Below are 25739 nucleotides of genomic sequence, written 5' to 3'. Positions count from 1 at the left end.
ATATAATTTTTATGCTCCTATGATATATCTCCTTGTCCCCGATGCAGTTTTCCAAGCAGAGCATAAACAGTTTTCCTAACTGCTCTAAAATGAAATCCACCTCTGAAAATGAAGTTATGAAACCTATTTCTGACAGGAAATCACTTAAAATTCATCTGAGGAGATGTCAAAGGAGAAAAGCACCTCACGATTCTCTTGCAGCTGTCAGCACCCCACCTTCATCTCCGAGGTGCACGGAGGACCTGCAGCAGGTGAGGTGCGCAAATATGGATCACACGCACAAAGATCGGATATCCTGAGCAAGGAGAGTGATTGTCATAATTACCTCCTCTCATTAACATTATGTTCCACCAAAGCAGCTGGGCTTTTTTTAGTTTTAAAATGTTATGAGGAAAATATTGCATAAAGCCACCTTGATTTCCAACACGTGTCAATTGAATATTGTAAAGTTTGATACAATCTTGACTACCAAACATATAAAACTACTTAGAGCAGGTCCCTTGCCAAAAGGCAAAATTTAACTTCCATATCTTGTGTAAGTGAAACTGAGGAAAGTTTCCAGCATTACTGGAAATACTGGAAATAGTGTATGTCATGCAGTATTTGCTCAGTGGTAGAACTATTTCCCTTATTTTGTCAGGATTACAGGTTATAGTTGAGTATAAAAAAAATATGGTATATTAAGTAACAACTTACACATCTCAAGTAAATCATACAAAACTATTCAAGCTGCTCTCATTTTCTTTTCCAGAGGAAGAGTTGAAAAGGAAAATGGAGAATAAACTCTGTGTGGCCGACTTCAGACATTACCCACAAAAACTACACAGAAACCTCCAGAGCAAGGTCTGCATCTGTCCTACCATTACTTACAGGGTAAAAGGGTACCTAGAAATAAAACAAGAACTTCTCAAAGAAGAAATAAAGAAGAAAAAACTGGTGAAGATAAGATTCTTTCCTGTTACTGCAAGTAACATTTTTCTAGCAACAGCATTCATTTGCAGTGGATGATGGACAGGCAGAAAACACCCATCCGGCATTAGAGAATTAAGACAAATTGAAAATAGTTATTTTTTAAAAAATTGTGCTAATCATATTCTTATTAACCTACCTTATTGCATGGAATTGATATCACAGCCAACTGGATTTGTACACTGACCTCTTTCAAAATGCTTAATGTTGGCTACAAGGCTCAGTGAAGTGTAGCTAAACATCAGAATACTTTTAAATTGGGGCATTAGGAGATACAAGAGTTTAAATCTAGTTATTCTGATAAAACCTCCTCATGTTGCTACCATCTCTGAAAGACTCAGCTATAACAAGTAACAAATACTACAGGTATTTAGTACAGTTCTGGAGCAGTGACACATAGTGTTGGAACTGCCCAAGAAATAGATTCTTTACCCTCCCCAGAAGTAGATCTGAGCAATTATCTAGTTTTACTTTCAATCTTTGAACACAAAATTAAAATAGAAGCACTTTAAGCATCAATCCAAAAGCAGTTTAGGAGACTTAGCAGTAGTGGGGTAGGGCTGTTTCCATTGTTTGTAACTGACTTCCAACACCAGGTTAAATTTTAGGACAAGCAAGTACAATAAACTCTGCCTACAGAAGAGAAAACACTGTTCAGTTTGGTTTTTCTTGTCAGTAAATATTTTGTGGCTCTTGCTTAATTCAGAACAAACTTTGAGGATGCTCTACAATGAAAACATTAATTTCTGTTCTCCAAACAGAGAATGGTTAGAATCTCTAAAGAATTTTCAGTAACAAGTTTAAAAGGCACAGTTTGAACTCTTCCAGCATCTCCTAGTGAAGTTACATGAGCTACAGAGAGAAAAGCCACTGCAGGCAGTTGTATGGAGTTCAGTAGAACACAGCACTACATTTCAGATCTTGGCATGAGAGAGTCAAAAGATCAGGGTTTGGTTTGTGACCCATTTACTGCTGACCTCTCTTCCTCTGTTCCCTTTTCCTATCATCACATACCTACCAGAAGGTGAAGCTGCACAAATGGTTACTGACAGGCTTGGCTATTTAGCAGCAATACCTCATCATAGCTAAGGATTAGCATCTAAAGTCTCAAAAGTCTTTTACCATTTCTTTCAAAAACACTCAGCAGAAAGAGTGAATATTATACTTTCAGCAAGGTGTCAGGATGGCAGGTTACAGGCTCCTAACACCAATTCAACACATTTCTGAGGCAACCAGTGGCTGAATTTATATTCAGAATTTTTCCTCCTGTCCCCTACAGCAAAGAGACTCAAGAATCTGTCTGCAATTTTGGAAATATGCATTATGCATGCAGGTTAACTAATTTGCTTCCATGACCAGACAGGGATGAGCCTCTCAGGATTCCTCCTTGAGGTGAGTAATTCTTGTGGAAACTCCCAACTTCCGTGCTTACTCATAAACCAAGGACCCAGAGTGCTGAGTAAGGACACAGCTCAGAACTGCACAGACAGGTACTCTGCCATTACAAATACTCATTAATTACTGCACTTCCTAAAGCTCCCTTCCAACATCCTTTTTTCAATCTGAAACAAATTTACCAAACTTAATATCCAAGGGGAATCTCAGGAAGTTTGTACACTATTTACCCACCTTTGAGATATATCTTTAAAAAATTATAAGAATTATTTTCAAAAACTTTTGCCTTTTTAGGGCCTTTGAAAAAGTGGGATGTTTGAATCAACCTCAAGGACAATCCACTGAAGAGCTGAAGGGCAGAGGAATAGAACTGCATTTTAGTTTGGGATAAGAAGACTACAGGCCAGTCTTGATGTGATGTCAGTAGCACCTTAAATGACAAGTTCTCAGCTGATATCCTACACAGTGCTAAGTGAAATCTATTTTTCCTACAAAGCTGTTACCCTGAAAACCCCCAGAATTCCCCTATAATAAATAATGATAAGTAAACCAAGCTGAATACAAGGAATGATGGAGAATGGAAATGCCCAGGGAAGTGAAAAAAGAGAACTTAAAATAGAAAGACTAAATTTATTCTGCTTGCTTCTCTTCCTGTTTTTTTGCCCATCATTAGCAAGAGTTTCATGTTATCTACTCACCCACCTGACTAGAGGGTACCCAGAGGCAGACCAATGACAAGACCAGCCTTACAACATGTTCATTCTTTTATTCATTCCCTTGCACACAAGTGAGGAATCATTTCGACAAAAGTTTCACAACACCTCAAAACCAAAAAATCCTTTACCTCAAGGATCACTACAGCCCAGGTTCTTTGTTTTTCCTCCTGGGGCCAAGGCCCAGCCGGCCTCAGTTTCAGGAGGCACCTCTCAAATAGGAAACAGCAGCATTGCATTCCTTCAGGTTTCAGCATTCACTGGACTCACTACCAACGATGACTGAAACCTCATTTTCACATCCAAACATAAACTATGGGGATATATTAGAGTGCAGAGAAGCAATTGGTGATTTCTGCCACTACAGGGAGGGGTGTCAGTAGCCATAAAAGTAGACAAGGTCCCAAGTTGAACTGTACTGTTTGCCTTTGAATCTGATCCTGAATGCCCTATGACACTGAGAAACCTTTTAACTTCTCTGCTCCTTAGTTTGCTCTAATAAAACGATATATAGACACTTGGCAAAGTGCTTTAATTGTGAAGACTCGCAACAGAAACTTTAGTACTAAAAATAGGATTTGTCAACACCAACTCTCAACTCAACTTCAAACATATGTATTTACAGAGGAAAACAAAACTACTTGGTCTGAATGAACCCCACAAATAACAGATACATGGAAGAGCCTACATTTTGAAATTGAGATTGTCAATCACAGCCCTGTCTGCAGAGCAGCTATCACAAGTCAGCTAAATGGTGGAAGAATGGCAGATAAGGAGCAGTGGCCTCTGGAGGCTTTGTGGCATTTACCAGCTGTCAAAATACAGTTCTGCTCCATGGGAACACACCAAACATTCCCAGACACTCTGCCTGTAAGTTTACAAACACTCCATAAATAATGCTTAAGCATCTAACAGGAGAGAGACTCACACATGACATTGAGAGCCAACAGCACAAGCAATGCAAACTACAACTTGAGATGAACAAATAGAGATAACCAGAGCTCCTGAAGAACTCAAGATTGTTTCCCCAAAGGTATTTAGCAGGTGAAATAAATGTTCTGGACCACACAGTGTGCAGAGAGAAGTCAGTAAGAGCCAAACCACAGAACAAAAAGGAGACATCTAGATCTGGAAGAAACAACTCGAACATGTTTGAAAGCCAAATTGTTAAGAGAGTTTAGATCAGTGCCTGTCAACTGTATCTAGCATGGGATGGGATTAAAAATAGGCAACAGGTGGGAGGGAAAGATGGAGAGAGACTTGAAAATTTTTACTTTTGTTGCTAGCTTTCACCTGTGTCTTAATCATCCAGGGGACAGACCTTGATGGCCTGGATTTTGGGATACAGCATGAATGACTCTTCCTTCTCAAGCAAACTAACAGATTGTATATACAGAGTTCTGGATTATCAGAGATTTGAGTCTGCTTATGATTTTCTCAAGTGACAAACCCTAATTAAGTTTATTTAGAAGAATTCTTTCCCTTTCATAATTCCTCAGTTAGCTCCTGTAACTTCTGGAGAATTTTAACCCCTCTTTTGGGCATAGTTTACAGACAAACATTCCTGCTCAAACAAACTATGGGAAAGTACATGGGAACATAAAGTTTACTAAAAAACACAGTAAAAACAAAAAAGCATTAACACCACGAGTGCACTGATATGATGCTGGAAATTCCTAGGTCTTGAAAATAGGAATTAAGTACTTTGGGGAAAAAAACAGTTGTGCTGCAACTTGGGAATCAAGCACTCCACTTTTTAAGGGAATAAATAGCTCACGTATGAGCTTTGAGTGGCAGTGTCCTTGTTGGGATGCATTCCAGGGAACACAAGTTCAGCTGAGCTCCTAAATCAGTACATGTCTTAGGAGGCATCTGCCAGGAACAGAAACGATGGATAAACCAGCCTTGATGGACTCCAGCTCCTCAGCAAAACCAATCAGTATCACACCCCTAAGCCTGGGGACTAGAGAGATGGGCCACCCCTGCTGCATGGAGGGAGATGAAGGAGAAGGCTGGTCCTGGGCTGCAGGAGAGTCCTGAAAACATTTTAAGACTTTGGTCAAGGCCTTTTTAGTTTTTGTTTTTCTCTTCATCTTATTGTGAGGGCAGCTGGGCACTTTTTGTTTCAGAAGGACCACAGCACCAACAGCAGAAAAGCAGCTGTTTATATATTTATTTTTTAAATCTTCCACCAGGTGCTGAGCTATGTAAAATCATTAGATGGATCACTGGATTATTTCCAAACAATGGTTCCTCTTTTACCAGGAAGCTGAAGGATGGTGCCTTCTGAGAAAACACTGCAAGTTGACTGACAGTTCATGGTGTCTATTCCACGTGCATTATCTGAGGGTCATGTAAATATTTCAGAGTGGCATCAGAAAGATAAAGCTCTCTCTGAATACATGCAGTTTAACCTGTATAAGCACATACCTCTTTCAGATTGCTCCTCTCCCTTTGGAAATACATTTTTGAACGATAGACAGTAAAAAAATATATTAAAATGCAGAAGTAGTTAACAGGTGGTTCCCGTGCTCTGTGTACTTATGTACACAACTACAAATTAAATTATGACCTCTGTTACCCAAATGACTCACTGAGAACAGCAATAACAGTCTCTGACATGCACTACAGTCATGGCTGCCAGCAAACTCCACTGAAGCTGCTTAACCTCTCTGATTAGTAGATGTGGTTTTGGTCACTTACAAGTATGTCTAATTTTAATCATGACACTGAAGTTCCACAGACATTGCAGGTTTTATGCCTCAAAGGGACAGAGGAGTTTTTAAGTTTAATCCAAAAAACCCCTTCAGCTCTTTATTAGAACATGGCTATAAATCACCTGGTATGTACTCTGAACACACGGGTATAGCTGAGTCTATCTCTAAAATGAGATTAGTATCTTAAATAGATAAGAAACTTTTACTTTTCCTGTAACAATTCTGCTCTTTTAAAATGCAAATAATTCCACCTCAATGACACAGTGAAATTATCCTGAAAAATTTTTTACTTACTCTAATCACAAACACAGTGAACAAGAAAATTACTGACACTGTCTTCAGAGCAGTTTAAGCTAATAAACAGAAAAACTCCCCCCAGAATAAGACACCATTCCTACTAAATTAAACAGAAACAAAAAAACCCCAACTTCCTCCTCTCTTTACACATTAAAGGAAGGTACTACATTATACAGCCAGCCTCAGTTCTAGTTTGCACATTAAGCTTCACTTGGGCACTTCCCAACATTTCAGAAACACATTTTTTCTGGCTGGCAGCAGAAGACGTGGTACACATACAGTGTCTGGAACTGGCATGATTGAGGCCCCATGGGTCCTTCCAGCATGCAATGAAATAAAATGATCTGTTCTACCAAGGGACAGAACAAAATTTCTGTCCCACAGTATTCCTTCTTCCCAGTGACCTTGTTAGGCAATTATCTTCCCTTTAACGTGGAAAGCTGGCAGCTTGCCCCTTCAAATAGCTGCATAATAAACCAAATTGCCTGCCAAGAGTACTTGCCTGTCATACCTGTCTTTCATACTTGGCAAAGATTTCACTCTGCCTTCTAAACCTCTTGGATAGGGGCCGTGACCACGCCCAGGCAAGACAGAAACAGTCACATCACTGGGGGAGTATCTGGAATTTTTCCTTGAATACACAAGGTAGTCGATGAGTAATTCACTAACTCAAAAAAGTCACCAAGTTTGTCTTTCTTAGGGAGCCCAGAACACCAGTCTGTGCTTCCTACCTATTTCTAGTACAGGTTAAACTCTATTAACTCAAACAATAAAGAACAAAATAAATACTTAGCAGACTCACTCTTAATCCCTTTTCCAGATTTTTCTTTGGAAGTATCTTCCTAGATAGATGAGTTTTCTTCTAGGCAACCTACAACTTTTAAGACCCAGGCTGTGGTAAATCTAAGCCACAGTGACCAAGTCCTCCAGGACCAAGTGTTTGCACTTGGCAGGAAATTACAGCTGACCACTAAAACTAAGAATCCACCTAAATGAGTCTCATGGCCTGAAAACTTCTGCTTTTCCAGATAAACTGGGCAGAGCCACAAGAGAGAAGCTTTCCACACTGTAAATGGAGCAGCACCAAGTGGAACTGCTTCATCCTCGCTCTCTTGGGCACTAACACTGAATCAAGAACAATTATTTGAAATACTACATGTGGCTCTCTACAAGCAGACAGAGCTTCTTGCAACTGCTATAGTTTATCACAACTAAATAGCCTGAATTTAAGCAGTAACTCAAATATGAACGACAGAAACCAAGTCAAGGAACAACCAACAGAGGAACCCTTATGCTTCAGATGAAGCATCACCAGGAATCTTTTCCTTCTTCACAAAGAGCCAGCTTGGAAGCAGAAAGTAAAATTATTAAGGCCATGTCCTCATAGAGAAGAGTTAAGATTTAGCAAAAAACCACAACTCTGCAAATGAAGTAAAGCACGTGAATGCTTCACTAATCTAACAAAGCCCTTTTTCAATATGATTCCATAAAAAGTTATATTAGTCCCTGAAAATAATCAGGACTTTGAATGTTTCCACAGGCACCAGGGGGGAAAAAACCCAAACCAAACAAAAACACAAACCAGAAACCCAGGATCAAAGCACACAGTAAAGAGTCAGGCATCAAACTCTGGAGCCATAACAAAGGCTTTACAATCTAAAAAAGATTACATGGTTGCCATTTTGGAGTGTTTCTGTGAGTGAGAGATAAATGAGAACATGGTAAAGGTCCAAAACATACCAGCTGAATAAAACCCAATCTGTTACATGTTCCAAGACAACACTCTGCTCATGAGCTTTACTAGAAGCAGCACGGTGAGTGCAGCCAAATTCTCCCTGAACAGGAAAACCTCAGACCTGTGTATCAATGGCAAGAGGAGCCAAAGAGTGCAACAAAGACCCTTTCAAACATGGCAAAATCTAACTAGGAGGGACAAACCAGCTACTGTAAAAGAATCAAAACTTCTATGCCCTAATATATTGCCAGAGGGGGGGTTTAATAGGAATACATGACTTTATTTGTATAACTTTACACTTCACACTAATGTCATATCAGCTCTTTCAAAGTATTTCACCAAACAAAATAAGCATGAACTTTGAGAATCTCAGAGTACACACTTGCAGAATTGTTTGATCACAGCACGGTTGCTTTGAATTTTACAGTTTTCACCCCTCTGTTGACTTTACAAAGTATTTTGAAAGGGAAAAACCTGCAGCTATGAGCAACTTCTGAACCCCAGCTTGCTGTGGTACCCCCCTGCATTGCCTGCTACTGAACAGATCATTGGGAAGATTAGTACCAAACTTCAGCAATTAAAAGGAAAAAAAAAATCTTTTAAGTTGCTGCTTTGAAGAGAGTCACACAAATTAATTACTGTGACAGATCCTGGGAACATCTGATTGCAAACTGCTGAGGACTTGACAGCAGCACATTGGATTTTGTTCAGAAGAAAAAAGAGGGAAAAACCTCCAAATACTCCCATACCTTTATAAGATAACTGAGACACTTAATTTTGAGCAAGTACATTTTACCACACCATGTGTTTTTCTCTGGAGTTTTACCATCCATTCCTAAATAAACTAGATACTAACACTGTACACATTTTCAGAGATCATCAATTTGGTTTTTTTCTCCAAAACCAGGACACATGTAAAACCAGCAGTTTCCATATAACAAATTAAGGACAGAGAAAGATGACTTAATGACTGATCTGAGAAATTCATTAAATTGCCATCCACTGCTTCCTGCTAGAATTACTGTTGGGATTGGTTATTTGTTTTAAAAATGCATTTTAAAGGTATTCAGCGTTCTCTTCAGTGTTTCCTAGGAGCACCAGGGGAACTGCAATTAATCTCTGAAAGGATTAAACTAAGAGGGAGAATCAAAGTAACCCAGTAAAGTTTCTTAAAATCAGTTTTTGACTGTTTGCTACTTATGTATCCTAAAATACAGGAAGCAAAGGTGAAGGCAGAGAGCGAGCTAAGAAACAGAAAATCAAAGCTTTTTTGAGTTTCATGAATTAAAAAGGTTTCACTGCAGAACTTCTTTGTATAACATGCCTTTTAGGGAAAAAAAAAAGTATTGAACTGCATCTGCCTTTTTAGCAAAGCACAGAAAAGGCAGGGAAAAGAAAGTAGAGCACAGGTACACAGAGTGAAAAGTGAAAGAATGAGTTTCGGTTCTGTGAAGTATGCTCTACTAGGACTGATGTCACCAGAATGCCAAAATGTGTTTTAAAGTACAGCATTTGAGGTCTGAAATTGATTTCTCTCTTTCTTAAGGCAATATTAAGATTATGTTTTCCTATTTTCACACTTTATCAACAAAAGATGGGGACTTTTTTTTCAGTGTTTGAGGTTACACATAGCCCACATCCCCTAATGGGTGCAATGGCACTGGTTAAAAGAATTGCGGCAGAAAGAAAAAAATATCAGCTTCATTAACATTTTAATTAAATGTGTTTTCTGGTTAAAATCAGGGAAATTTCACCCTTGAAGCACAATCTTGCAAGTGTGAAGCATGAATGTAAGAATTCATTTATTTCTCTGTCAATGATAGTGCTACCAAGCCAGGTAAATTATGGCCATACTGAAATCTTTGTAAACACAGCTACAGCAAAAGGAAAACTGGTTGTACTGCTTTCAATTTGGTTTTACTCAGACATTGTTCAAAGTCTGGTGAGCCCAAGTAACTCCAGTCACTATCTAATTCCTTCCTGATCCGATGGGCTGTGCAGTATTGGAGGATGTGCGGGCAAAGTCCAACAGCAACAGATAAACCTGGATGTCTTTGCAGCAGGCCAAGGCTCTGGGCAGGGTGAAGTACAGAGGTTTCTGGCTCTTGGTTGGGCTGTGAAGTAAATAAATCAGCATTTTGCTTTCCCTGCTGGGTTCCTCCAGCACTGCTAGCACAGGATGGAACTAACAGGATCAAAGTCATCTGCAGTCCCCTCTCAGGCCCCTGGGCATCTCCTCAAGTAGCCCATGGCCACCTCCCTGCTACCCTTTCCACTGACCTACAAAGAATGCAGTGTTTTGATTTGCACTGTTAGAGCACACAACCAAACACCTGCTTCAAAGTAAAAGATCCCATTTTTATTTCTTTCTTAGTATTTAGCAACACCTGAAAACAAAGAGCACTAACGTTGTTCTCCAAAAGGCCAATTCAGACCTTGGACAACTTCAACGTATAAATGATGTGGGAATGAGCTTAGAAATGTGTTTATAAAATGCACAGTCAGAGACAATGAACCTCTGAACTTCAGGATCCACATTGAAGGAACAGAAGCAAGCAGCCTACTTCCTCTTAATATGTTGCTTGCTGGGGATTACTCATTACTTGTTTGCACTATTACTTATTTGTAGATGTTATTACTGCTCAGCTGATAATTTTTATTATTGATGAATGCCATATGCACCTGATGTCACACAGCACTACACATTTGAAAAGAAAAGAGCAATTGTACTGTTTGAGCTTTTGGGGAGATGCAGCTAATGGAAAAATGGTGCCAAAGTCTTTCAGCCAACCCTCTCCACCTCCAGCTATCCAAGCCAAGCTGAACACAAACTACACAGGTGTTAATTCTCTATAGCATGGGGATATTGAGAAAAGTTTAATAGAAAATGCTGCAACAGTTGAAATCATTGCATTGCATAAAGCCCAAGAGGCTTAAGGGACATCTCCCATTCTTTCATCTACAACCTGAGACTCCAGCTTGTGGATGCATCAAACAGAACAGGGGCTTCCCATGGCTTCTGTCTTCCATTTCACCACACCTAGTCTCCAACAGGAAAAGATTCTGCTCACTGATACCCAGAACACGCCCTTCCAGCAATTTATCAGATCAAGCATTCAGAAGATTCAAAATGAGAAATTCTGTACAGTTGAGTGTGAAGATTCTCAAGCCCAGCCAACCACAATCTCAGGTAACTGTGAGGACAGTATGACTCTGCTACCCTGGCTTTGTGCAAGTGCTTCCAGAGAGAAGCAGTCAGTATCAGAACATGGCTCCAAGTAATACTGAGAAAGTCCAGCTGGAATCTTTGAAGAGATGAAATGGACCAAAAAAGTTTTTCCAGCTTCTTTTCCCAGAGGACAAAACCCCCTCCCTCTGTTACTCCACTTATTTTACCCCCATCTTATCAACACACCTGCATGGGCACAAAATATATGAATTATACACTTAAAACCTAACTTTGAGGAAAAGAAATCTCTCAGAAACTTTATAATCATAAAGCCACAAAAAATGCACAGGAAAATTCACAAGTCTCAAGCGTACTTGCTTTTCCCTAGGATGCTGGCAGAACATCTACCTCATCTTTGTTCCAGCTTTGATACAATATTGTGCAGAGTCAGTTAGATGGAAATTTCTCCAGTTTGCACCAGGGAAGGGCTCAGGCTGTGGAAGGCCAGCAGTGGGTGTTGCTTTGCAGCACACAGAGCTGAGCTCAGCCCTACACTGCTGGATGGGAGCTGTGGCTGTGTCCCAGCTGGACAGCTCAGTGCTCAGCCCAGCAGGGATGGGGCAGGCAGCAAACCAGGACGTGCTGGGGTGTCCCAGCCAGGCACCCACTCTTGGGCTACTGCAATAGGGAAAACAGGCAAAAAAACCCTGAAAAAAACCAACCAAACCACACAACCAAATATCCAAACCCTCAAAACCAAAACCCTGAACAACCATAAGTTTCACTACCCATGATCTGGACACGCAGAAAACAAACAATTCCCCAAACTACTCAATCTGTCAGGGGTCCAGCAGAACAGCTACCCAGTACAACAGTCACTGTCTTACGTCCCCAGAGTTCCACATCCAGCTGCAAACATTTCCCCCAGCTGCCCCTGCTTCCCTCTACTGCCCCTCACCTGGAGCACAGAGAGCAGATGGAGCCACACTGGGGTATGTATACACAGGCTTTAAAAGGCTTATGCAGCAGACACTGATGGACTGCAAAGTGGGTTTTTTTTGTAACTTTCCTAACAAATTATTTTGGGAGATTGAATGGCTAAACAATTAAAAAGTGGTATTAAGTGGACTTTGGCAAATAAGACCCTGATCAGAAGAGTATTATGCATGCTGGTCTCCATGTACTGTGCCTTCACCCACTAGAACTCCAAGTAAGAGCTAAAAGACCATAAGAATAAAACCAAACTAAGAGAGACACAAACAGGCCAAGTTTTAACTTACCTTTAACTCTTATTAGGCAGCAGGGTGCCCCTACTAACCAAAGCAAAACTAAACACAGCAGAACAGGGATAGGTTCTTCCACCTTGGCCTGCCTGGGACACCTTGCCTACAGCAAACGGTTTCAATTACATGAGTCTGGCATTCTTTTTTGTGCTTTTAAGGGGATAAAACACTAGATATGGCTGTCTTTCCTTTGAAGTATTTGAATGCTCAGTGTCTGAGAAGCATTAAGTGGTCAGCCCAGTTTGGAGAGCTGTTAATTCAAAACAGAGCCGTGTAACCCGCATGGTTTGTTTAAAGCAAACAAAGAAAACATCCCTCTGTTTGAGACTCACTCAAAACTTTTTTAGTATTAGGATCAGCTTTATTCACTGGAAAGTAGAATGAAATAGCAGCAAGAAAACCAGATTTATTTAAAAAAAATAAAAGCAAGGAAAGAGAAATACCCAAACCATAATACAAGTAGGGGTTTTTTTTGCAATCTAGAGTAGGAATAATGCTAAAACCCTTCCACAGCCCTCCAAACAAGATTTGCCAGTTGGATGAAGTCTTAAAGAAAGTATAAAACCCTCCAGAATTCAAGCATGCCATCACACATGATATGTGTATCAAAATGTTTTAGAATAATTTAGAGCCTTTTCCTCACCATCTATAGAAGCATCATTTTCCAGCAAATGATATTCCAGAAACTGACAGATAAAGGAACTGAAAATAAATGTGGGGGTTTTTTTCTACTGACTTGCATTAAAGTCATCACAGATGTTATTATAGAGTCTTGTAACAAAAAAACCCAAACCAAAACAACAACAAAAAACAACCAACCAAAAAAACCCAAAAAAGCAACAACAGCAAAAAAACACACCAAAAACCCAAAAAACAAGTAATGACTTTCAAAAGAGTAATCTTCTGTTTGAGTGGGTCCCTTTGACAAAACTGAGGTCATGCTATGTCATGACTTTCAGAGCACTTTTTACTTTGAAAAGTTTTCCATTTTAGGTTATTACAGACATAGGAGTACTGCTGCTAGGCAAAATCAGTTTTGTTATCAACAAGACAAAGCTCAACTTGTTACTGCTGTGGTAATTAATTCCTTGTCATTTCACTTGGCCAGAAGGTTTCTTCCTGGATATTTTTCCATTTAGAGTCCTAAATCAGTTTGCAAGTTTTATCCATCAACCACAGAAGCAGCAGAACTTGTATCCACACAAGTGGCAAATCAGTTTATAAACATTTAGAATTACTGTGTTTGCACAAGCTTTTGGATTTAACTGCATCAATTTAAGAGCAGACTTTAAGTGGACTGGCACATATGCTTAGACAAGGCTTAGCTATGATAAACTGACTCAGTCATTAAATACCTATATGAGAGCTCATTTTCTTCAGGGAAAAGATGGAGATTAATTGCTAATTTAGCTATAATCAACATTATAGAAGATGAATGGCTAGTTCATGCCTAGGGGAAAAAATTCACTGAGATAAAAGACTTCCCCTGCTTTTTATGCTATATTAAGTATTTATCCGCAAAATAAAGCACTGGGAAATCCTGGAAAAATCCTTTCATAATTTATGTATTTTGGGAAAAAGAAAAAAAAAGGTCAAATTCGCACTTTTTAAAGTACATTAAATTCTGCTCCTTGATCCAACAATAATTACCAGTTTCACATTTGGTTTTGGCACTGATATAGATACTTCTTGCAATTTTAGAAGAATAGATTTAACTTAATCTCTACTGTACTTAGAACTGCAGTATTTTATACATTAAAATATACTTATATTCCCATTAACACATACTAATGTTTTACTCAGAACTGTTTAGTAAATGCACTAATGTGCACTTTAGCTAGCACACTGGAGTCCAAGTACTGCTTATTTTAATAACATATGCTTGAACTCAGCTGTGAGATATGCACTAACTCCATACCAGAAATGTGCATGAAAGTACTTTCCAGTTAAAATTTGACCCTGTAAGGACACAGATATTAGAGGTAAAATATAAAATACACATTAAATTTCAAATAATCAGTATTAAAGACTTTTTGACAAGATGAGCTTTTTAGCAAGAGAAAGAAATGTTATTACATTTCACATTCAAAATCAAAATGCAGTTCTGGGAAGATGAACACTTTGCTGCAAGAAGTCAGCAGCTCCCTGCTTCAAAGTTTTGAAAGAAGGCTTATGCAATGCAGAGTTCTAGAGATGGAAAGATTGGGTTCAAAGTTATTAACTGGTAAGAGAATAAGGAAATGAGTACAGAACAACACACAAAAAGTAGGAGATTGAAACTAAAAGCAGATTTTGCTCACAAGGGGTTTTTGTTCTTTTCTCCAGCTGCAAGATGCAAGACAAAAAGAACAGAATTCAACATAAGGAGAGACAATGAACAACTGGTTTATTTTGGCTTGTTCTCCTTAAATCCATATCTATAAAAACTTTCAAGAAAATAAACATTTCTCTTTGCTTCAACTGCCACCCACTGGAAAAGGAAAGCAACATTAATTCCAAATTGCAAGACCCAAAATAGGTCAGAAAATCAATCTGACAGACACTGGTACAGATTACATTAAAACCTTGGGATTGCCTTGAACACTCTTAGTGACACTGCAAGAAATCAGCAAGCTTGCAAATTAAACTGAAACAAAAACCAGGATACAGCAAAGAACCAGAGCTGCACTTCCTCTCTCCACCCTGGCCCTGGTGAGAGCATTTGGGTTGTATTACAGAAGTTTTGGGGAGGAGTTCCTGAGGATGGAGCAGGAGGGGGGTTGGCAGCACAGGGTGTGACATGGACGGGCAGCATTGCAGAGCCTGGCATCTCTCATCACTCTGGGCTGCCCCTGCCACGCTCCAGGTCCATGTCTACACACTCATGGTACTTCTCTCTCCCACCTGCTCTTGCCTTACAGCAGAAATCAATCAACTTCCTTGCCCAAATGGCAGTTTCAGCATTCTTGCTTTCCCTTGCCAGCAACCCCCATGTTCCCTTCAATGGACACGAAGGGTGTCTGTGGTGCAGATCCAACAACTTCATCTTTTGGGAAATGGAACCATGTGGAAAGGCTGAGTAAAAACCCATACAGGCTGCAACAGAGCATTCTCACTTGCTTTGGACAAAACTTGTTCTAATTCTGGGTAAAAGGAACCCCCCCATAGACCTACAGCGTGTCCCTAGGTCAGCCATGTGAGGTGCTGCACACCAAGGCTGCACTGCAGGTGCAGTGACAGCACTTTAACAGCTGCACTTGTGCCACAAACCCCAGCCTTGCCTGGAAGTGACTGCTCTGCAGAGAGACAGCCCTGGGGAACCTGTGCCCAGCCTGCCATGGCTCAGCCAGGGAAGGCAAAAATCACAGCTGAGACTACAAGGGAATGAGACACACACACCCTGACTTCCTGCAGAGAAAAACCAACCTCTGGTGAAAGGAGACCAAATACATGGGGAGAATCAGATTCCAGAGGGCCTTCAGAAGTTAAGATGCTCTAAGGTGTATGTGCAACAGAACAGATCCTCTGCAATTACAGATGAACTGAGAGGTACAAATTGATTGCAGATTCCCTCACTGAAAGGGTCCAAGAAAACTGGAGAAAGGAGAAGAAGTCCTAAGAACCTCACACCAGCATGGCAGCGATTAACAGAGAGACCTATAAATTCTTAGCCCAAATAACATCTTTCTTCAAATGGCCTTTACTTAAAAAAAAGAAAAAATCCACTAGGAAAAAATACCTGGCAATATTACCTGATGACAAATCTTTTCTGTTAATGTAGAGGTGAGGAATCCCCAGTGGAATGACTTCACTGGACTTGCACAACAAGAGATGCTTCTGTCACTGGGCAGAGCTGGGGCCATGATACCTGCCACAGTTGCAATACTGCTTCAAGCTGTGCCTCCTGCTCTCTAGTTCCCAACATGATTTTTTTCTAGGCACATACTGTCTGCTGACCCCCGGTTTAACCTGTCCTTCCCTAACTTGTGCTAGGCTTGAAGGAATGAGGTAGCTGGGGATGTTGGCACCTCCTTTTCAGCCGAGAGAACAGGAGAAGACGTTCCAGTGCCAATGGCTCACTGCATTCAGACCATAGCAAATCTGGTTGAATTTTAGCTCTTAAGTTATCTGGGAAAGTGTAGGTCCACAGCAAGAAGCTCTTGCCCCTGGGATGCTGTTTCTTAGGTAAATTTGTCAAACAGAAATCGCAACTGTGGGCTCCTGTCAGCTACTGAGGAATGTAAGCAAATGAGGGCTCACAATTCCCTGACACACTAATCTACTCTGGATATTTGGCAATCAGCACCCCCAAGTCATTAGTGAGACTATCTGAGTTCAGCAAAGGCCACAGTCATCAGACACTTAAGGAAACAGCTGAACCCTTGTTGAGCAATTCACAGCTCAGCATGAGCACAGCATTACAGACCAGCACACTGCATGGGAAGAAATGTCATCATCAGTGATCAGCAAGTGCAGGAACCAGACTATTAAAATAATTCTTTAAAAACCCCCAAATTGATACTGAAAGCATCTATAGTCAAATCTACTCCTACTTGCAGAGATACTTGTTTGACTAAGGGTTTCAGATCTAGTTAGAGCTCCTTATCAAAATTATAGAATCTGTCTGCACCTGCTTGATGTAAGGCAGCCATCTGCGCTCATTCTTACAGAAACATACATTTAATACTTTTTTTTCTTCAAATAGGCAAGAATAAATCTTACTTTCACAGGAGTTTTTCAGTAAAATATTCAGACAGTTCCTCAGCAGTTTCTCAACAGACCCTAATGAAATCAGTGAGGTACAATTACCCATTTTGGTTACAAAGTCACACCAGCAAAATGCAGTTACCAAGAGGCATTCCAAAACATATCATAAACATCTTGAGATAAAACCTACAGGCCAGTCAGTGTCATATTTCAAACATGACAGTCTTTCAGTGTTATTGCACTATGTCTATTTATCTTCCTTTTCCATGAGAATACAAGTTGAAAGCATATGATGAACACTGCTTGTTACTGGCTGGACCATATCTTCCTACCAAACTTCTGCACACAGGACTTTTTGAAAAGGAGGGACTGTTTCTTTCAAGAAAGAAATACAAGGTTCCTCCTTTGTTCATGGAAGAATCAAATACAGCCTCCAAAAAAAGCATAGTTCAGACATGAAACAATGTGTTAGCAATTGCTTAGCTACCTTTGTACTCAGAATTTCCCACACAAAGGCAGACTTCGAAGCCAAGCTTAACCTTGTTTGGCTCTTAAGACAGTTTTGATCATCTTTTCAAATATCTGTCCACATGTTCAAGCATCTAAATCTTGAGAAAAATAAAAGTTTTACTATCAGAAAGAAAAATCTGTTATCACAACCAAAAATCCTTCTTCCTTAAACTGTTCCTCACAGTGAGTATTGATACATTCAATGCACTGAAGGAAATTAAATATCCTTGAAACTATGAGAAACAAAGTGATCCTGACAAACACTCAGATTTCAAGAGTTCCTTTGGCAGAAAAGCCATGGCAAAGCTTAAACTGCATTTCCTCAAGAAACCAGAGAACATGATAGAGTCAAGTATACAAACCAGGATTTTATGAGATCTCTATTAAATAGGTGCTGATGGGGATAGGAACAGATAAAATCAAACACTCAGAGTAGCTCAATGAGTGCTAAACAGCCGTGTAGTTTTCTCTTCGTCATCTCATCAGTACAAATTTATCACAAAATAAACAACAAAGCTAACCCAACACAGGTCCGGGCTTCCAGCTCCAGATCAGTAGTGTGAATTACATCATAGCTCAGGGGTGTGGGAAAATGAGCTGAAGTTTAGATTTAATGCATATGTTTCAAGATGCACTGCATCGATAGCAGGCAGCCAGGATTAAGCCAATCCATAAATACCTAAATAATTTATGAGACTGCAACGGACTAAACACGAATTAAAGCCACTCATGTGCAAATGTACACCCCAGTTTAGAGATTTTCAGCCATCCACGAGATGAGAAACAAGATACTAATTGAGATAACTCCTCTGAGCCCTGTGGGGTGGAAAGGATGTCAGCCCACATGCACCTCTTCAGAAAAGAGGGGCACCCTCACTAAGGGGTCTGGGAAGAGCCTTTCTCAGGAGGGTCTCTGCCACAGACACACAGCAATGACACCCTGCCCTATTATCCAGTCTCCAAGGAGCTCTCCTGACCCCACTCATGGGTAAAACTGGAACATCTTGGTTACATCTCAACCAAGACAAACCACAGCCTGCTCACAGCCCTAAGAAGCACAGGAAATAGCAGGATATGTATATACATTACACATCTGCTTCGTTCTCAAAAGCAGGTTGGAATTCAGAATAACCTTCTTCTGAGGCACAGAGAGGTACTGCTGCTTATTTTAAATTTGATAGTTGGCTGATTAAATGGGAGGAGATGGCAAGCACACACTCTCCTCCCTTGGCAGTCAGGCAAGCATCATCCAAGGTTAAAAGCTTAACATGGATCCGTTCCATTAAGTTATCTGTGATAGCCATCCCCAGACTTTATGGATGGTGATTATTATATGAATACCAACTATGCTTAAGTATCCTTAAATAAACTTTTCCAGATAGAGCATTGCACTCAATGGCAAAGCAATTACCAGAAAACACATTAATTTCAGTAAGAGGATATCATAAAAAGTATTTTGTGGTTTTATGCACTTTCTTGGTTTGAGCAGTATTTGCAAAGAATTTATTTTATGGCCTGCCTCTTGGATTTGCAGCTATTGATATAAATCTATGCTGCATCACTTCCATCTTTTAGTCAGAAACAGTCAGCTCTATTGTCAATGAGAAAAAAACAACAGGTTCAAAACATAACTTCATGGATGTCAGGGCACCTTGCTGTCACCAAAAAGCAGACAACATATTCCACTTGCATAAATTTTAATCAGAGGAAAAAAAAAGCCAACAGAAAATTATTTGAAGCACACAGATATACATGTCAGATTTCTATCCTCTGTAATAATGTTACGTGCAATAACAGAGTCTAGTCTACAGCAGACCAGAAATAAACCCTGCATGACTCTTGCCAAGGTCAGATTTGTGCCGTTCCCAGCACTCCTGTGTGCTAGATCCCTCATTTCTCTACCTTTCCTGGTGTCTCCGGACACCGGTGCAGCTTCCAGGCATAAAGGCAGTATGATAACCCAGGAGGTCCTGCAGAGCCAGAGGCAATCCTTGCTTCCTATGGAGCAGGTTTCTGCTAAAGTACTCAAATACTGTAAAAACCTGCCGGGCAGCTCCGGCTTGAAGAGGCAGTGTCTTTAAGAAAGTGTAAAAACTCTTCCGGGTAGAAATAACTGCATTTAAAATGAGAACACAACACAGGGCACTTCAGCATTATTTTACCAAGGCTGTAAAGAGCTCTCCCAGGCTCATTTCTGTTAATTGCATCTTTGCAAAGTGCAGCCAAGCGGATGCAGAATGATTACTTTTAATGTGTTACCCAAATGGCTCTGAATGGGTGCAGCTTTCCCCCTTTCCTTATTCCTGCTCCTTGTCCTTTGGCTCCACACGGAGCTCTACAGAAACAAATTCTGCACTTGGACTATGCACATAAAGGAAGACTCAGAGAAAGATGACAAGTTCTGCCACAGAGCAGCAGTTAAAAAACTATTGGAACACAAACTGTTTTGGTGCTTGTCAGGCAGCTTTTGGACAGAACCTGATAAGAAGAATGGAGAAGCTGCATTCAAATGCAAGGATAATCCCAGAGTAAAAAGTCACAATCTTTCTCATTAGTGGATGATTAACAGAGGAATTTGGCTCCTAATGAAGTCAGCCAGCCCCCAGACTCCACTGGTAAATCCCTTCTTGTCATCTTTCACATTCAGCTCTGACTCATCTGCAACAAAGTCCAATCTCCAGCCTATTCCTTTTTTCCCTCGTTCTTTCTGCAGTAGTTGAAGCACACACTTAGCAAATGCAGTGAAGGGGATGGTGGACTACAGGCACACAGCGCACTGGGACTGCATCAGGAAGAGACACACCTGAGTTAGCTTTGGGGAGCTGAAATACCTGTGTGAACACATCCAGGCACACAACCCAGTGCCCTTGTAACACATTTACACTGCACAGGCCACGCCGGGCCACTGCAGCCCTGTAGAGCAGCTGCCCTGGGTGAATTTGGCACAGCCACAGTCCCACCTCCAGGCACAGCTGGGGACTGGGAGCTGAGGAAGGGGCTCCTCAGCCAGAGCTGAGCTCCAGATGGGGATGGGCAGAGGGCAGATTTGTGCCTCTGCACAGAGGAGGTGACAGTGCAGCCTTCAAACGGGAACAAGGATGGATGGTTAATTTAAACTATTGGGCCCTGAAGCACCCACCAGAATCACAGGTTAAGGTTGGTAGGGACCTTAAGGACCATCCAGTCCCACCCCCCTGGCACGGGCAGGGACACCTTCCACAAGAGCACCTTGCTCAAAGTCCTGCTCAGCCTGGCCTTGAACACTTCCAGGGATGGGACCTAATCTGAATGGACTTTAATGACTGTGGCTTTTAGACATCAAAATAAGCTCAGAGGCCTGAAAGCTCCTATGCTTTTCCCAGGAAATCAGTTACTTTAAAAATAGATGGCAGCTTTCCAAGATTTATTGTTATTTCCTAGATTGATATACCATCAATTAGCCAAGTTCTCTTTGAGAGATTCTTCTGAAGATTTCTTTTTAAGAAATGTACCTAGAAAATTTAAGTTTTTTAGTTTAGAAATAGTTTCTAAATAATTCCTTCTGTACAGAGTATCTTTTCATCTACGGTGCGTGATCAAAAAGTAAAAATTATTATGCTATTTCAGTGTTCCATTCAATAAAAAAATAGGACCCTACTGTATGATTATGTCTAATGAACAGGTGGGTTATAATTCATGAAGCACAAAATGGCAAAAAAATTAACAGTGAGCTCTTTTCTGGTGATAACAATATGAGCATCTTCCTGATCAATTATATCACACAGATTGCCTGAGCAGAATCACCTTAAACTCTCTCATTACCTACACAGACATCACATCTGTGTAACTGAATATAATTTTCTGTATGTTTGTATCAACCACTGAGTGGCAGCAATTCCTTCATACCTAAATCTGAATGATGAGATGTAGGATGAAAATCTCAAAGGATTCCCAAATCTTAATTATTCCACGCTGTCCTTAAGTTCTTTTGTGTTTAGCAGTACAGGCAAATAATAACAACTAGTGAAATATCTTATTGCACCTTTCAATTTTTTAGCTGTCAAAGTTCCAAAAGTATTGCACTTAATTCTGAAAATCATACATCCTTAGAACTTGGATGTATTCAATTTTACAAAACATAGTAAAACTATGTGGGTCAAAGAAACTGAAATGCCAGCATTTAATAATTTCTTAAATTAAAGCACACACCTGTATTTTATTACAAAAATATTTTATATTATTATTAAATATTTTATTTTATTATTATGAAATATTTTATTATGAAATTAAGGTGAGGATGAGAAACATTTAAAAAAAGAAACCTAAACCCATGTTTTGCAGACTTATGTTTGCTTTTCCCCTCAGTGTTTGCAGGTTTCCACAGCAGTGACTTAGGGTGACTGAAATCTACCAGTCCAAATACAAACAGCTCATTTTTAACACAGCCATTTTCAGGAACTAAAATAAACAGGAAATCCTGCATATACACTTAAAAAATGCTTATGAATTATTGCTTAACCACTTAAGAAACACTTCTTCATAGAGTTCCTGCTCTGAAATCTATGCTGGTTATAGCGTCCTATTGGATTGGCACAGTGCTGCAAGGCATTATTTGACAGATGGAAAGCTGAAGAGTTAATTTGCTATCACACTGTTAAAAGACTATTGACAGTACAAGTCTGGAGCAAAAAAGATTTAAAAGGAACTAAACACACTGTAAGGGTATCAAGGATTTTGATACCGATTATTTGCAGAGATACTAAACATTGTAGTTCAGGCTTTAAACGAGCCTCTCAAACTAGGTAAAGATCTAGTACTAGAACTGATTCTCCCACACCCATCTGCTCTCTCAGATCTCTCCTTGGACATATCAAGGGATGGGATACGGGGCAATGTCATCCTTGCACATAAACCTCCTAGGTTCAGATCTACACTCTGCTCTGTGCTACTTGGACAATCTAGAAGTGAAGCGGTGCAACAGTCAGGGCCCGCAAGTAAACTGATGTCAGATGTAACCACAGAACGCTGTAATCCAATTATTTTAATATTTCATGCCCTAATGCAAGCGGGGAATTCTCTAGCGACAAACTGAAAATTGTTTTTTAATAGATGCGCGCCTGGCATGTACGTACACAAAAGCACCGGGCATTCCTGCTCCTTCATTTCTTACTGTCTGTCGCCATTCAGCTGGAAACCTGACCATCTGAAAGCCTGCATTTCATCTGCCCGAACTCACTGCGGCACGGAGACTGAAACAGACACTCGGGGCGGCTGGGTGGGAAAAAAAGTTGGTGGCATCGAAGTTGGCACTTCTGCCGGGAGGGAACTCCGTGTTCCTGTCAGGGACCGACGCTGGGGCTGATCCCGCCGCCTCCCCGCACGGGGCACGGCGCTGTCCCCGCTACGGCCCCGGCTGGCCCCGCTCCGTCCGCAGCCCCCCGCCCGCAGCCCAACATGGAGGCTCCGGAGGAGGCAGCCCCGGCCCGGGGCGCAGCCCCGCCGCCCCCCGCCCTACCCCGGCGCTGAGGCGCTGCCCGGGCCACACGGGAGACGGCAGCGGAGCGCCGGGACCCTCGATCTCCCTCCCTCTGTCTCTGCCCGCCGGGCGCCCCACGGAAGCCGGGCGGGCCGGAGGGAGCCGAGCCCGTCTCGCTTCCTCCTTCACCCCAGGCGGGGCAGGAACTGCCGGGCGGCGGCAGCGCCGCGCCGGGGGCAGGTACGGGCACTCACCGCGTCCGGGGAGCCGTCGGGAGCCGCGGCCGCCGCCGAGTTTCGGGCGCTGTCCCGGGAAACAGAGAGCGAGAGCGAAGGAGTACGGGCGGAGCGGCGGGCGGGAGGGAGCAGAGTGTGCCCGGCACGGCCCGGCGCTCCCCGCCCCGCGCTCCGCTCCGCCCCCGGCGCGGCTGCGGCCACGCTCACCTGCTCCTGCCGCGGCCGCCCCTCCTGCCGCTGCCGCTCCTCCTGCGCCGCCCCGCCCCGGAGCTGCCGTGCCAGGCGCTGGCTGTCCCTGCCCGGGCTCCCGCGGCTCCGTCCCCTCCCCTGTCCCGTGGCGGTGGCCGCGTGTGGGAACGCCCGAGCCCTCAGCGGGAGCCCCGCGCCGGGCCCCGCCCGAGGCTCCGCTCCGCACCTGGGCTCGGTGCCGTGCTGAGGGAGGGAGGGAGGGAGGCAGGGCTGCGGCCGCGGCAGCGCTCTGCTGGGGTTCGGGGTTTGGCAGGTGTTGGTCCGCCGGTCACCCGGACACGGGGAAACACCGCGGTTTGAGGTGCCGGAGCTCGGAGCGAGCCCCTGCCCGGCGGAGAGTGCGCTCAGGTGTTCTCAGCCTTTACTGCGCTTTTGGTTAAACATTCTTTGGTGGCTTAGAAGCCACGGATGTTGTTGTTTTTTTATGGGGCCGAACCCCGTAGCTCTGTGGTCACTGCCGCTGCCTCAGCGAGCTCACCTCAGAGACCTCAGCCCTTCACCCGGTCACTTTGAGTCCCAGCCGGGGCTCCCCCGGTCCGTGCTCTGCTCTGAGTGATGGGGATCGGTTTTTCTTCAAGTGCCGTAAGCGTTTCTGTTAAAACGAGATATTTTAGGGATGGGCTGCAGCACAGGAATGTGTGAAGTGTAGAAACCAGAGAAAACACTTCTATACGTCAAGGCAGACCTTTGTCATCACTTTTTAACTCGCACAGGTCGCGTATAATCGCTCTCATGTTTTCATCTTAAATGACCTCACTCAGCTCTAGCTGAAGACGGTGATGAAATTCCCAGTGTTTTTGTGGTGCTGTGGTAACTGGGTGTTTCTGCGGCAGGTGCCAGCCCCTGGTGTGCAGTGGGGGTGTCACCATTGCAGGGGCTGTGACCCAGCTGTTACATTCTGAAACGCCACATTCCACCCATTTGATGTCCAGCTTCTTTCCAGAACATTTCACTTGATAGTTATAAGGTAATGTCAGAGTTCCTTGCTTGTTCTGTCTGACATCATCTTGGAAAGGCTATAATATGTATATAAATCAGTTGGTTTATGCTTGGAGAGTCTAATTTGAAGAAATATATTTCAAAATTGAGAGCTCTAGTAGATATATCACAGTTTGGGTGAAAGCAAAGGAACAGAGTCATCTGAGGTAATTTCCTTTTTACTTCTGCTGCAAATTAAGCTATGTAGTATTTTGTACACACACATGTTCTTATGCATGATTAAGTGTGGGGTGTTTTTTTTGGTTGGAACATCTAAATAATGTTTTCCTGGTTTGGGAGAGAATGTCATCTGCTTAGCTATGATGCTGTAATAAATTGTATGAGGACTGTCATTTAAAATTGTGTAGATTGCTGTTATGCTGAAATCTGGAGGAGCTTTATATGCATGAGCAGTTCATGAATATCATCTTATAAAAGCAAAACTAAAACTAGTTTGAATGAGAGGAGAAAAAGCAGAAGCTAATTGTGGCAAGGAGTTTTCCTTATTTCAATACTTCCAGAGAAATTTGGAAATAGTGCTCTAAAATAAATTTTATTTCATTTCATGCTCTTTGGGTATTTAATGGCATATAAGTGGTCTGAAAGAGTCCATTTTCCTTTGTGACCTGACCATATAATGTTGCAGCAAACCATTAGTTAACTACAGCTGTATTTCAATTATTTAGAGCATCGCTTTTATCCAAGTGTTTCTGAAACAAAGAGTCATTTTTCATTTGGACTGTGGAAAATTTTGCAAGACCTAAACTGCTTTGCCTCTGACTTCTTTGTTCAGACAATGGGTTCAAGTTGGATTAGGACTGAGAAAAGATGTAAAAATTTGATCCACAGGAAATGAAATGTGAGAGTCTTCTCAACTATTAATGTGACTTTAGAAATTTGGGGTGTTTCCCGGTACTGAGACTTTCTTGCTGCCTATTTTCTGTAATTTTTCCTGTACAACTCAGCCATGCTAAATGCATGGAAATGCTCCTACAGCTGGAGAGAGTCTTTCCTCAGAATAGATTATAATGCAGCTCAGAGGGCTTTATTAAGTCATTTTATGTGCAGTGGATTTGAGAGGGGGATGAAAATCAGTTCTAAGTGAACATCCTTTAGCAGTAGTCTCTGTCAGCTTCTAAGTAAATAGTAAGAAATGCTGGATTTCATAGTGATTACAGGGTAATTATTGGAAAGGAAAAGGGCATTACTATCTCTGATCCTTTTTTCTGAAACGTGCCTTTGGATATTTCCTAAAAAGAAAACAGTCTCAAGCTGAGTCAAAACATTTAATCTCTCCGGTAGCTGAGTAGACATCCCAATAATTTCCAATCCCATGGTAAATCACTG

At 41.7% G+C, this 25739-nt stretch overlaps 1 protein-coding gene across 2 annotated transcripts in view; it reads right to left on the bottom strand.

Moving 5' to 3' along the window:
* PRKCD (protein kinase C delta) overlaps window positions 1-23411 on the bottom strand; it is a 60333-nt gene extending 36922 nt beyond the window's left edge. For both annotated transcript variants that reach the window (XM_071439903.1, XM_071439904.1), the window contains exon 1: window positions 23184-23411. The gene's annotated coding sequence lies outside the window, so the exon portion shown is untranslated. The remainder of the gene's footprint in view (window positions 1-23183) is intronic.
* Window positions 23412-25739: the final 2328 nt, after the last annotated feature.

Source organism: Agelaius tricolor, unplaced genomic scaffold, assembly GCF_023055355.1.
Source record: "Agelaius tricolor isolate 1412-34295 unplaced genomic scaffold, bAgeTri1.0.p SCAF_14, whole genome shotgun sequence".
NCBI lineage: Eukaryota > Metazoa > Chordata > Aves > Passeriformes > Icteridae > Agelaius > Agelaius tricolor.
This window is presented reverse-complemented; position numbering and strand designations above follow the sequence as displayed.